Genomic DNA, 13873 nt, shown 5'->3' with positions numbered 1-13873 from the left:
TATTGATTGATCATCATCGATAGTTAGATCTACTGGCCTTGTTGTTTGATCTGGTACTGGTAGCGTAGGGGCTATTGTTTTACCACTTCTCAATGTCACTACATGGCATTGCTCTTTACCTCGTGGCCCCGATGCTCCTGAACTACTAGGCAGCGTACCAGGCACTTTATTTTTCAACTCAATCGTAAGTTGTTCAATCTGCTATTTCAAACCTCTAAGGGAGTCAACTTGCGATTGTCTAATTGCCTCGCTCTTTTCAATATAATGCTTCAGTGAAGTCTCCAGAGACGAGGTACTGCAAGAGGTATCATATAAGAACGATTGGTCATAGGGTGGTATACTTTGAGAGTTACCTGGACTACAGTCTAGATTAATAAAGACCGGAGGGTTGCCTCGATCCCCTTGATAACTGTTTTGATGGAAACCATGGCTCCCCTGGTTGTGATTCCCATCCCAACTTAAAGTTGGGTGATCCCACCAACCAGGGTTGTAGATGTTGCCAAATGACTCATTATAGACAGAATATACGGCCTGTTGATTCCACGAGCAGACTTCTGCTGGATGTCCCTCCCCACATTGAACGCAGTTCATTGCGGCCACGTGCGTCAACGCATTAACTTTCGTTAAACCTTGAGAGAGATTTCTCTGTTGATTAGCCATCGTCTGAAGAAGCGAGGTCATCGTGGTCATTTGATCTACCAGTGTGCTCATTGTATAAGTTGTCACATCGGCACTTTCTACTCTTTCGTGCTCCAGACCACTTTCCTCAAACCCGGTATCAATCCACTCATCAGAATGTCACGAAACGCGATCTAATATGCTTTTGGCATCCATATATGATTTTTCCATTAATCCTCCTGCTGCGGAGGCATCGGTAACTACTTGCATTGAATGATCTAAGCCATTGTAAAACGTCTCCATCAGAATGCTATTGAGAATCTCGATATGCGGACTACTCTTCACTAATTGTTTGAAACGCACCCAGGCGATGCTCAAAGTTTCATAACCCTTTTGCTCAAAATTCAACACCTACCTCCGTCTCCTTGTGTTGATGGCTGGAGGGAAGAATTTGTTCATGAACCTATCAACCAACTGTTTCTATGCGTTAATCTCATTCTGCTCTAACGACTGAGCCCACCTTTTTGTTTCATCACGCAGTGTATACGGGAAAAGATATAACCAAAGTCCTTTTTGAGTATCTCCAGGCATGAGGAATGCATTGCACATGTCTACAAAATTCGTCAAATGCGCATGTGGGTCTTCTCTTTGTAATCCTCTGAATTGACCCACATTCTGAATCATCGGCAACATAAATGGTCTTATTTCAAAGCTTACATTCTCCTTAACCGTTGGCCTTGAGATTTCTAGTGAGAAGTTATAGAAATATGGCACCGCATAGTCTCTCATTGGGACATTGCGGTCAGAAGCAAGAAATATGGAATCTTGAACTGGCCAATTTTCCCTTTGATTCCCTGCTGGTGCCTCATTATTATTAGCCATGCTTTTTCACCAATTAACTCAGCCCTGATGTGCTTCTGCGTAAATAATACACCTGATCTCTGGGTCCACTTAGAATATATGGATCACTCTAGAGCTCATAAGTCGTCAGACTACTCTTCACGATAAACAGCCAGTACAAAGAGATCTGTCCTGCAAAATACCACAAACATTCTCAAACAATAACTGTTAACCAATCCCCGGCAACGGCGCCATAAACTTGAACGCATAAAATTTAATCTATAAACTTGTTGACATAAAAATTGATGCTTCTATTTCAAGCATGTGGACAAATATGAATATGAATGAATAAAATTTATCTTTTTATGTCATACAATGCATGGATGATTGCGATGATTTGCGATACTACTTTTTGGATGTATGCATTATTAATGATATGCTTGTAGTATGCTATGTGTTGTCACAAGTTTCTTTGCGTTGAAACCTGAAACCAAGTATAATTTCGTTGCAAGTTTCTCGGAGTGATCCAATGTCGAACACGGGGATTGTTTTAGTTTGATTGTGTTACGTTTGTGATATATGCGACTGGGGGTTTTTCAATTTAATAAAAGTGTGTTTTGTACATGCGATAAAGTAAATTGTGCAGTAAAGTAAAGATAAGCGATAAAAATGCGATAATAAAGTAAATTGCGATAAAAGTAAAGTGCGATAAAATAAACCTAAGCTATGATGATACAAGATACCAAGGTTGAGACTGACTGTGAAGATTATACAAAGATCGTGTTATGTGGTGGCAAGGCTTATGTGCGAAACAGAAAGAGAAAGGATAATTAATATGAATAGCCAAGTTTCTTAATTGTGTTAAAGATATAAGTACGGTTCCACATTCCCTTAGCATACACCTCTCGGTGATCGGCCGCGTTTCCCACATCTCTTTGGTGAAACAGGGACGAACCTAGTGAACACAAGGTTGCTTCCATCTCTGGAAGTACTTCTTGCTTTAGTTAACGCATTCTTCTAACATTCTCTCGACATATCAGAATGGCATCTTCACTTTTGCTCTCGCAGGTGAAGATGCCGTCTAGCATGCTTTAGCTAAACATCTTTATTTCTTTAGCACAGATTAAGTTACTTGTTTAATTCATATTAATCACCACGAGATTAAGAAAACATCGTGGAGAAAGAAATTAATGGAGGAATGGAAATAGATAGAAATGTGGAAATGAAAGTGATCATGACATTTAATTATAAAATCAAGCGTCTGATACATGGTTATGAATGATTTAGACTAAGAAGATGAAATACAATTGATGAATAAGAGTTAGAAATAGATACAGAAGAGTGCCAATGTCTTGACACTGATCTGGATAGAGATATTGCTTGCCGGCGTAGATGGAGAGAATGGAAGGATGAGCTTCCCTCTCAAGGTTGCTCAACCGGTAGAGTTGATCTAGGTATAGAGCTTCACGGCGAGGATTTGGAATGATTTGCCCTGAGACTCACCTGTCGACTTTGTCTTTTTTCTTCCCGGATTTTCTCCATCAACACTCAGATCAGCCTCTCTCTCAAATAGCCTCGTATCAATTATCCCCCGTATCAAGTATATCTTTTCAGTGAATTTTTTTAGGGTATTTATAGATGAAAGTTTTGACTCTCTGACTTGTGGTCCCCACTTTATTGTTATGGAAATTCTGAGAATGGTAGAATAAATATTCCTTCTGTTAAGCAATCAATCCGCTGAAGATGCATAACGGTTAGTTGTACACGTGTCAAAATCCTCCGTGATTGTGTTGCTCATTTGCATCTTTCGATCGTGTACCCGCATACGGTGTTATTTTTTATTACTGTATGCGGTTGAAGTTCAGCTCTAGATCGATTGTCGCATGCGCCATCATTGTGTTGATTGTCTATTCATTCCTGAATGATGGGCGCAATGCAATGTAGATGTGTTAATCTTTCTCTCTTGAGCCATGAATGCATACGGTGACTGGATTTCCTGCAAAACAGACTTGAAATTTTCTTTTCTACCATCACAATAGTGTTAGTAGGTGTATTGACGACAATTTATAATTATTGTATTTCTTAGCCAATTTCCATACAATTGACGCAACTTTCCTTTCTTTTAACCGCAATATCTAAATAAAGCAGTATAAATAACTTGAATTTCTACAAGTTATCAGTTATCATATTTATATTTATATTAATTATTAATCTAATAATAAGGGAGAGAGTTACAACTCTCTTTCTTTTCTTTTCTCTCCACCTACGTAAGTGGTATGTTGTTATTTTTGGCAAGTAGAAAAGAAAAAGTTTCTTCTTCTTCTTGGATAGGCCAGTTGATCGATTGAGAAAGTGAAAAAACAACAGAAGAGGTCTATGTGTTTGTTTTGAGTTTTTTAGAACATTCACAATTCTTCCTCTTTAACATTAAGTTTTCCCTCAAAACCAAAATAGTTAGAGCCCACCACTCATGGGTTCTCACCTTGAGAATACTGAGGAAACCTTCATGGTGTGTTCTTTCTTGTTTGAAGTTTTGACTTGAAGAAAGACTTTAAGAAGTTCGTGAACTATTCGAGAGAAAACGTGAAGAAAGGACTTCAAAGGTGAGGAATCTGAAACCTTTTTCATTAGCATGTTGTAATTTATAACTAAATGCATATCTTGTTTCTTGTTTACCATGAAATTTATATTCAATGAAAAATGGAATTTGGTCGATCTACTTCTGCTCAAGGTTCTCTTCCCCATAGAGTTCCTTCAAGTAGAGGGAAGGCGGTTGATAATATAGACAGATGTGAGTGCAACTTCTCCCCAAAACTTTTCAGGACAAGATGCGGAGAGAAGTTGTGCACAGGTAGAGTCAAGAATATGGTGATGCTTTCTTTCAACCTGACCATTTTGTTGAGAGGTATAAGGATATCAGCATTGGACAAGAGTGCCTCATTGAGTTAGGAAGGAAAGTAAGTGGGAGTCCTTATACTCCATGGCATTGTCAGTCCGAAGAATTTTGATGGTTTGAGAAAACTGAGTTTGAATCATTTTAGCAGATTCAATGTAAATTTAGGGTAAAGATGAACGATTCTTAAGAAAATATATCAAAGTAAAATGGGAGTAGTCATAAATGAATAAAACAAAATACTTACAAAACAGGAAATGACAAAGCAGGTTGTTTCGCCAGTTTGCAATGTAAACAATCAAATGAACAAAATTTAGAGGCATTACTTAAGGTACCAACAGAAATTAGGCTACAAAGTGTATCAATTGACGCATGGCCAAGACGAAGGTGCCACTGATACATATCGGTATCTGTGATAGCTGTAGTCACATATGGCAGAACAGAAGGCTGAAGGGATGTGAGCTCAAATAATCTTCCCACTGTTGGGATTGGTGTCCTAATTCTCCCGGAGTCTCGGTTTTTTGTAAAGATACACATTGTTTAATGAATAAAATAAATGTTATTTAATTATGGCATTTACTCATATCCAATAAACAAAGTTATTTGGTTATCTTATGTGATCTTAAGCATGTATATGTGATATACAAGTGGATCATGCCTTAAGTGATAACCTAAAGAGGTCTATCGTATAAGGATTAAGGTGGGATACCTAATCCTGGTGACACTACAGATATGACCCACTTTGTAGAAGTTTGCAAGTGTTGTAAACTACTATAGATGGTTGATCCTAGCCATTCATGTAAAGACGTGCAAGTAGGGGTGTCCTATACAAAGAGTTTGTATAAGACCTGGACCACGAGATGACCAGACTCTGTATATAACGTCGTTGAAACTAGAGACTTGCATATCACCTAAACAACCATAGGTGACACGACCTCAATCCTGAATGTTTTAGAAACTCCTGCCTTTAAGGCCAGTCTTTTGATTAATATGGGTGAAAGTGGCCAGATTGCCAACTCAACATGCCTACCTTTTTTAGGAGTTGTCTAATCTGGGAGCTGGAAACTCAATCCACAAGATGGAATTCACTCATTTCCCAAAGCAGGGATAAGTAGAGAGATTGTTCCCTTAAGAGCTGATTCTGGGGCTTGAACATAGTGGCCACAACTTCTCTTTGGAAGAGAAGACTCAGTCATAGTAGAACTATGACTTATGTTCATTAGAGGGATAAGTGGTACTTAAGGAGACAGATGTAAATACAGGAGCATAACGGTTATTGGCCCAGCTGTACTTACGAACGATCTGTGAAGGGTTGTCGCACTGCTGATTGGTTAAGATGGACACATAATATATCTGTGGTAAAGAGAGTTCAGCTGTCAGTCTTTAGTGGAGTGCCTGGCAGTTAACGGATGGTGGATCCCGTGACTAAAGAGTTTAGTCAGTTATTCACGTACTGTTAGAGCTTTGAGCTACAGGTCCATAAGGTCCCCTTGGTAGCTCAATGGATTCAGTCGAGGATCAGTTCTTAGTGTTGATTTGAACTGTTCAAATTGACAAGAGGTATTTTGATTATATATGATATAATCGGTTTGATGTATGAGATACATCTAGTGAAGGATTGATGTAAATGAGATTTACATTAAGTACCATGGAATAGAAAAAGAACTATGGTTTATGTTTTATAAGATGAAATATTAAAACTATAGGTTATAAATATAGTATGATAAGTTGGTTATCATTTATATTTATAATAATATTAATTATTGGATAATTAATTTTTTTTCTTTAATAATTAATTGAGTGGGTGGTTATTAGATTTTCATGGTAACCATGAGATAAAAGGAAAATGGTTTTCCTAATTTTAGTAACTGTTGAAAAGATTGCATAAAAGTTTTTTTGAGATTTCTCTCGGCTAAAAGGATCACGCGGAGTTGTCAAGTAAATATAGGTTTACTAAACGACAGCTTGGGCGAGCTAAATGATCGTGAAGTGCCGAGCTAAACGATCGTACGGTATTTACTAAACGATCGCATAGCTTTTTCTTGACGATCGCTTGCCCAAAGTAAACGATCGTGTAGTGTCTGTAGATGACAGACCGAGCTAAACGATGAGCTAAACAATCGTATAGCTTTTGCTAGACAATCGCATAGCTTTAGCTAAACGATTGAGCACCGATCTATACGATAGGTCTCCACCATCTCCCACTTGCCCAGTCATATACACGATCAGTGTTTCGTCCTTCGTCTGCCTCATTCCAAGTCCGAATAGAGCCCACCCTCTGGATTCTCACACCGAGAATACCAAGGTAGCCTTGTTGGTGGTGTCATACTCAACTCGACACCATCGAGGTGTTGTGGAGTCCGTTCGTGCTATTGTCGAGGAGTTCGTGGCTGAGGCGATCGTTGAGGACGAGCGCGAAGTGTTCGTGCTGTGTTGCAGTCGTGTAGATCGAGCATTCAAGGTTGCTGTTGTTCGAGCGGTCGTGCGCAAAGAAGCATGGAGACGCATCTTTAAATGTTCGTAGAGCTTTCTCTTTGTTCATTTAAGTTATTCATGCTGTAATTTCTGTAGTAATTGTATAACCGCATGTTCTAGACGACTGTAATATATGTTGTTCATTCATGATTGTGATTTGGAATATTCTTATTTTCGCTACTCAGGAAATCTCGAGTTCTATTTCCTTCACCCATCTTGCAACCCTGACCCGTCTGCAAATCCTGAACCTGGCAACGAGAACAGTTAGTCCCAGGTCACACAGTTATCCAATAGAGACAAGATTGAAAGTCAAGTGCAGGATATGATAAGTAGTGGATAGGCTAATACTCGGTGTACTGACAGTCCCAACATGTGAAATAGGCATATGGTTACCATCAGCAGAATATATTGGAGGTAGGGATTGCATAGGGGTGGAGAAAGACAATAAGGCCACATTTTAGGTCATATGATTGCAATAGGCGTCTAGCGCTGTTTAATAAGGGGGGAGATTGTTGGGGTTGATGCCCTAAATCTCGTAGGGTCCTGTAGTTTGTAAATACGTGTATGAACAAACATTGGTGATGTAATAATATGAGATATTTTTTAAGGAACTCTTAACAAAGAGCATCCATGAGTGCATTCGGACCTTTCCGATTTCATTATGACCGAAATACCACACACACATTCTAATCAACATTTATGTAAATTACTCTAATTAATGGCATGCTTTGATAAATAAAATACAAGGGATTGAGTTCACATACCGGTTGAATACTCTCTTCAATTTCGAACTCAACGCAGGGGAAAAACCTCTACGTTCTCTATCGTCTAACAAAACAGTCGGCTACGGCAGCACGATTGTCTACACGAACGCCAGCAACACGAGCAAGCAGAAGCGGGGACGACATCACCACTTAGAGCCCTTGATATTCTCGGAGTGAGAATCCAAAGCGTGGTCTTTGTTGAATTTGGTAGAGGTCGGAGGAACGGGCTGATCGTGTAGAAGATAAGCAAGTGGGAGAGAAAGCTATCATATAGCTGGGATGTTTATCGTTTAGACAAAGCTACACTATCGTGTAGGTTTTACTAAGCGATCGTCTAGTAATAGGTAAATGATCCTTTAACCATGAGATCCCCATTCGTTAACTGCCAGACATTCCACTAAAGACCAACATTTGAACTCTTCCTACCACAGATATATTTCTGTGTCCATCGGATATAACCAATCATGAGTACAATGACCTTCACAGATGCTCGTAAGTACAACTGGACCAATTTACCATTTTGCCCCTGTAGTTACATCTCACTCCTTAAGTACCACCGATTCCTCTAATGAACAATACAACATAGTCCAACTATGTGTGAACACCTCTTGGGCCAAGAGAAGGTGTGTGGCACCACATCGTTCAAACCCTGTAATCAGCCCTTAAGGGAGCTATCTATCTACTTGCCCCAGCTTCGGGGAAGGAGTGAATTCCATCTTGTGTAGCTGAGTTTCCAGCTCCCAAATCAGACGAATCCCCAAAATGGTAGGTTTGAATTGGCGACCTAGCCACTCGCACCCATACAAATCAAAGGACCGCCCTCAATGGTAAAAGTTCCCAACTCATTCAGGATTGAGGTCATGTTATCTATAGTCATCCTAGTGAAGTGAAGTCTCTATCATGAATGGTGTTATATAACGAGACGTTAACACTTCGTGGTCAGGTCTTATACCAACTCTTTGTATAGGACGCCCCCGCTCGCATGTCCTCTACACGAATGATCAGGATTAGACCATATGTGACAAGTCACAATATTTGTGACCATTCCTCAAAGCGGGCCGCGTCTATAGCATTACCAGGGTAAGGTTTCCTTCCTATATCCATATATTACAGACCATTTTGGTTATCACTTAAGACATGATCCACTTGTTTGTCACCACATGCATGCTTAAGTTACATACAGATAACCAGAGATTTTATGTTTATTGGTTTGTGGTAAAGCAAATAAAACATACAACTGAGCAAAATCAAAATACTAAGTAAAATATCATATATTATACAACACAAGTGTTAGTACAAACTGTTTACAAACTACAGAACACGAGATTTTAGGGCATCAACCCCAACAATTTTATTCACTATTGTCTATGAAATATGAGATATTTTAGTTGCATTAACCACAAACCAATAAACTGTAATCCCTGGTTATCGTTGTAACTTAAGCATGTATGTGGAGACATATAAGTGGATCGTGCCTTAAGTGATAACCTAAATGGTTTGTAGCATATAGATAAAGGATTGAAACCTTATCCTAGTGACACTACGGATACGACCCGCTTTGTAGATGTTATAAGTGTTGTAAAGTGCTACAAATGATCTGATCCTGGTCATTCATATGGACACATGCTAACGGGGGTATCTTATACAAAGGAGTTTGTATAAGACCGGACCACGAAATGTTTAGTCTCGTTATATAACATCGTTCATGACAGAGACTTTCATTTCACTAGGATGACCATAGGTAACATGACCTTAATCCTGAGTGAGTTAGGAACTCCTGCCTATGAGGGCGGTCCTTTGATTTGCATGGCTGCGAGTGGCCAGATCGCTGACTCAAACCTACCACTTTAGGGATTCGTCTGATTGGGGAGTTGGGAACTCAACTACACAAGACGAAATTCACTTCTTCCCTGAAGCAAGGGTAAGTAGATAAATTACTCCCTTAAGGGCTGATTTCGGGGTTTGAACAATGTGGCACCACACCTTCTCATGACCCGAGAAGTGTTCACTCATAGTGGGACTATGATGTATTGTTCATTAGAAGAATCAATGGTACTTACGGAGTCAGATGCAACTAAGGGGAAAAAAGGTAAATTGGTCCAACTGTGAAGGAAATCAAACATGAGGATTTCCATAGCAGTGGAAGGATCGTTCCAAATTCCATTCGAGTTGAACATAAACAATTACAGTACAAGAATGGAAACTAACAGGTCATACATAACACAAAATTACAGCATGCTTACAAAAAATATCAAGGGATAGAGTATGCATACCTTTGAAGAAACATTTTTCAAACTCCCCAGATCAATCTACAAGCGTCCACATCAACACAGCCCTCGAACACAACGACCAGTGCAACACGATCACTAGCACGAACACAATGATCATGAACCCAATGAACATCCTTCGGCTCCTCGAAACCAATCGAGTTGAGTAAGGACACCACCACAATGGTTACCTTAGTATTCTCAATGTGAGAATCTAGGAGTTATGGGCTCTGTATGAACTTGGCTTGAGAAAGAGACTGAAGGACAATAATCGTGAAGACGATCAAGCAAGTGGGAGATAGGAATTTGTCTATCGTATAGACGATATGCTCGATCGTGTAGTAAATGGCAGTCTATCGTATAGACAAAGCCACGCAATCGTTTAACTACGATCAACTAATGAACTATCGTATAGTCAATGTGCACGATCGTTTAGTCTCTCTATAGCTATTTCTTAGTGAAACAATTTCACTTAATAGCTTCTCCGTGAGTTCTTTCCGAATCAAGTAACTTCTAATTTAAGGAAAAATATTTTTCCTTTTGTCTCACGGTTATCATAAAACCACCAATAACCTCCCAATCAATTGGTTATTAGAGAAAAAGAGATAATTATAAAATAATTAATATTATTATAAATAAATATGATAACCAACTTACCATATTATATTTATAACATATAGTTTTAATATTTTATCTCATGAAACATACAAACCATAGTTCTTTTTCTATTTTATAGTATTTCATGTAAATCATATTTACATTAATCCTCCACTTGATGTATCTCATACACCACACCAATTATATCATATATAATTGAATTTTCTCTTGTTAATTTGAATACTTCAAACTAACCCTAAGAACTGATTCTTAACTTGAATCCATTGAGCTACCAAGGGGACCTTATACACCTGTAACTTGAAGCTCCAACGGTACGCGAATAACTGACTAAACTCTTTAGTCACAAGATCCACCATCCGTTAACTGTCAAGCACTCCACTAAAGACCGACAGCTGAACTTTCCTTACCATAGATATATTACATGTTCATCTTAATCAATCAATAGTGCGACAATCCTTCACAGATTGCTCATAAGTATAGCCGTCCAATAACCGTTATGCCCCTGTAGTTACATCTAACTCCTTAAATACTATTGATCCCTCTAATGAACATAAGTCATAGTCCTACTATAACTGAGTCCTCTCTTCCAAAGAGAGGTTGTGGCCACTATGTTCAAGACTCGGAATCAGGCCTTAAGGGAGCAATCTATCTACTTACCCCTGCTTCGGGGAAGGAGTGAATTCCATCTTGTGTAACTGAATTCCCAGCTCCCCAATCAGACAAATCACCAAAAAGGTAGGCTTGTTGAGTTGGCAATCTAGCCACTCTCACCCATACTAATCAAAGGACCGCCCTCAAAGGTAGGAGTCTCCAATACACTCAGGATTAAGGTCATGTCACCTATGGTCGTTTAGGTAAGATGTAAGTCTCAATTATCAACAAGATTATATAAAGAGACGAATCATCTCGTGGTCTGATCTTATATAAACTCTTTGTATAGGACACCCTCGCTAGCATGTCTCCACATGAATGGTCAGGATCAGACCATCTGTAGTAGTTCACAACACTTGTAAACCTTTACAAAGCGGACCGTATTCGTAATGTCACAAGGATAAGGTATCCCTCATTTATCCTTATACTACAAACGTTTTAGGTTATCACTTAAGGCATGATCCACTTGTATATCTTATATACATGCTTAAGTTTACATACAATAACCATGTATCTCTATTTATTGAATATGAGGTAAATAAAATAAATTCATAACAATGTGTACAATGTTTACAAACTACGAGACTCTGGAAGAATTAGGACACTAATCCCAACAAAATGATCGTGAATATGTAGTTGATTCCAACTAGCAAACTAGATGATGAAAGCCTGTCTGGGAATGTTGCCTACAAACCAAAGGAACTAGACCAAGGAACCACATGATGCCTAGGATGTAAGGACTCTCATGCACTAGCGGCAGAAAACACTCATGAACGATAAGGAAGCTAGGTCACATGATCCTCTAGTTGTGACGATTTTGGGAGCTAATTAAGTCGGATTGCTGCGAAATTTTCATCATAGTCAGCCTCGTTTCTACTTCTTTAATTGTATTGTCGATATGCCTATGCGAGCCTAGGTAAATTTTCTTGGGATTAGTTGTATGTCTTAATTCTGGAAGGATAGCTAGTTGATTTTACTTAATTGTTGTGAACCCTTTGGGTGGATTTGATTGAATCTTAATGAAATTTTTATAAATTGATTTGACAAATCAGTTATTGAAATTTTTGTTTGCAAAATTGTCATAGCCTATGCATATATTGGTTGATTTAGTTACGCATATTAGGATCACATGTCTAGGGTCTAGACTTTTTCTAAGCAAACTCGTGTATGCCCCAATATAATCTTTCCTAATTAATCATGCTATAAGGTATGACTTTTTCGGCTTATAACATGTCTCAATAATTGAACCCCTTCGTAATGAAATTCAATTTTAACTTGTATGTCACTAAAAAAGAAAAGTTATAAATTGAATTAATGCTAGTTTGATTTATCATCAAAATTGGCTAATTGGGATATTAAATTTTCTAATAGGTTGTGGGATTCACAGAATTAGTTCAATTAACTAGTACCTGATGATAGAAATATAAAACATATATACCAATCCCATGGTTTGTCCATCGAATTAATTCACTCCTCTTTCTGTGCTAATTCTTATTTCTTCGATTGCTTGTTAATTGTTTTTACAAAACCAACCAACCCCTCATTACTTAGAATTCTTGAATTATCCTAGCTAATCATTAGTCTCTCTGTGGATTCGACCCAGATCTTATCGCTTTACTGTGTTTGTGGTATAAGTCTTAGATCGGTGATTCTCTCTCTATTTCCTTGCTCGGTCCGGCAGGCGTGCGAGACGACGCTTTCTCAGGTCCCAAAAAACTGGTTGTCGGAGTCCGTGGTCGATGCTGCTACTTGCGGATTTTTTGCGTAGTCGTTAACAGACAAGACAAAAGGCAAATATGGTGGCCGTCGGCTCAAAGGGAAGAGGTAAAAGATGATGGAGGCTAGGGCATCAAGATAATTGATTAAAAGATCCATCTTTCAAGCCCAAAATGCCATTTTTTAAAATCAACTTTTTTTAGGAAAATTGCATTGGGTGGCAATTTAGGAATATAATATCATAGGCATGTCACCTACTTTTTGTATTTTGTACATATGAAAAAAATTTTAAATCCTATTTTTCTTTTCTTATTATTCTCAAATTGCCCATAATGGAACTATATATTCTTTTCCCTTCTTTTCTGCTTCAGCTACCACCCCAGTCTTTTTCTTCTTGTGTTTCTTCTCATTGGTGAGCATCCTCCAACGATGATAACAAGACACAAATACCTAATGTGTGGTGGATCAATGGGCGACGACAAATGATAGAGAGAGAAAAACGAAGAAGACGATTAATAGAGAGAGAAAAATGAAAAAAGAGAGAGATTGACGATCAAACATGTGTTGAAAGAGGTAGAGCAATTGCCGGCAGCAAGTAAAGCGGTGGCTAACAAAGGTAAGCAGCCGACAGAGTTGGTTTATGAATGTGGGGGGAGGGGAGGTGTCGTGCAAAGATATTTTATTTCAAGTGTATCATTATAAGTATGTTGATAGTATAAATTAGTGTATATCAAGTATATCAATAGAATATCAAGTGCATCATTATCAAGTTTATTAATAGCATATCAATTAAATGTATCAACAGTATAAATGATTGCATCATTATCAAGTGTATAAATAGTATATCAGTCAAGTGCATCAACAGTATAACAAGTGCATCATTATCAAGTCTATAAATAGTATACATGAGATATAAAACATGAGTGTATCAGATACCAATTTGCAAATACTTGAAGTAAGACTTGTGTGTATCAATAGGATATCTAACAATAATCAACATTCCATGTGTATCAACAAAATATCTAACAACA

The sequence above is a fragment of the Benincasa hispida genome, chromosome 2, assembly GCF_027475165.1.
Source record: "Benincasa hispida cultivar pf3 chromosome 2, pf3_genome.v1.1, whole genome shotgun sequence".
NCBI lineage: Eukaryota > Viridiplantae > Streptophyta > Magnoliopsida > Cucurbitales > Cucurbitaceae > Benincasa > Benincasa hispida.
This window is presented reverse-complemented; position numbering follows the sequence as displayed.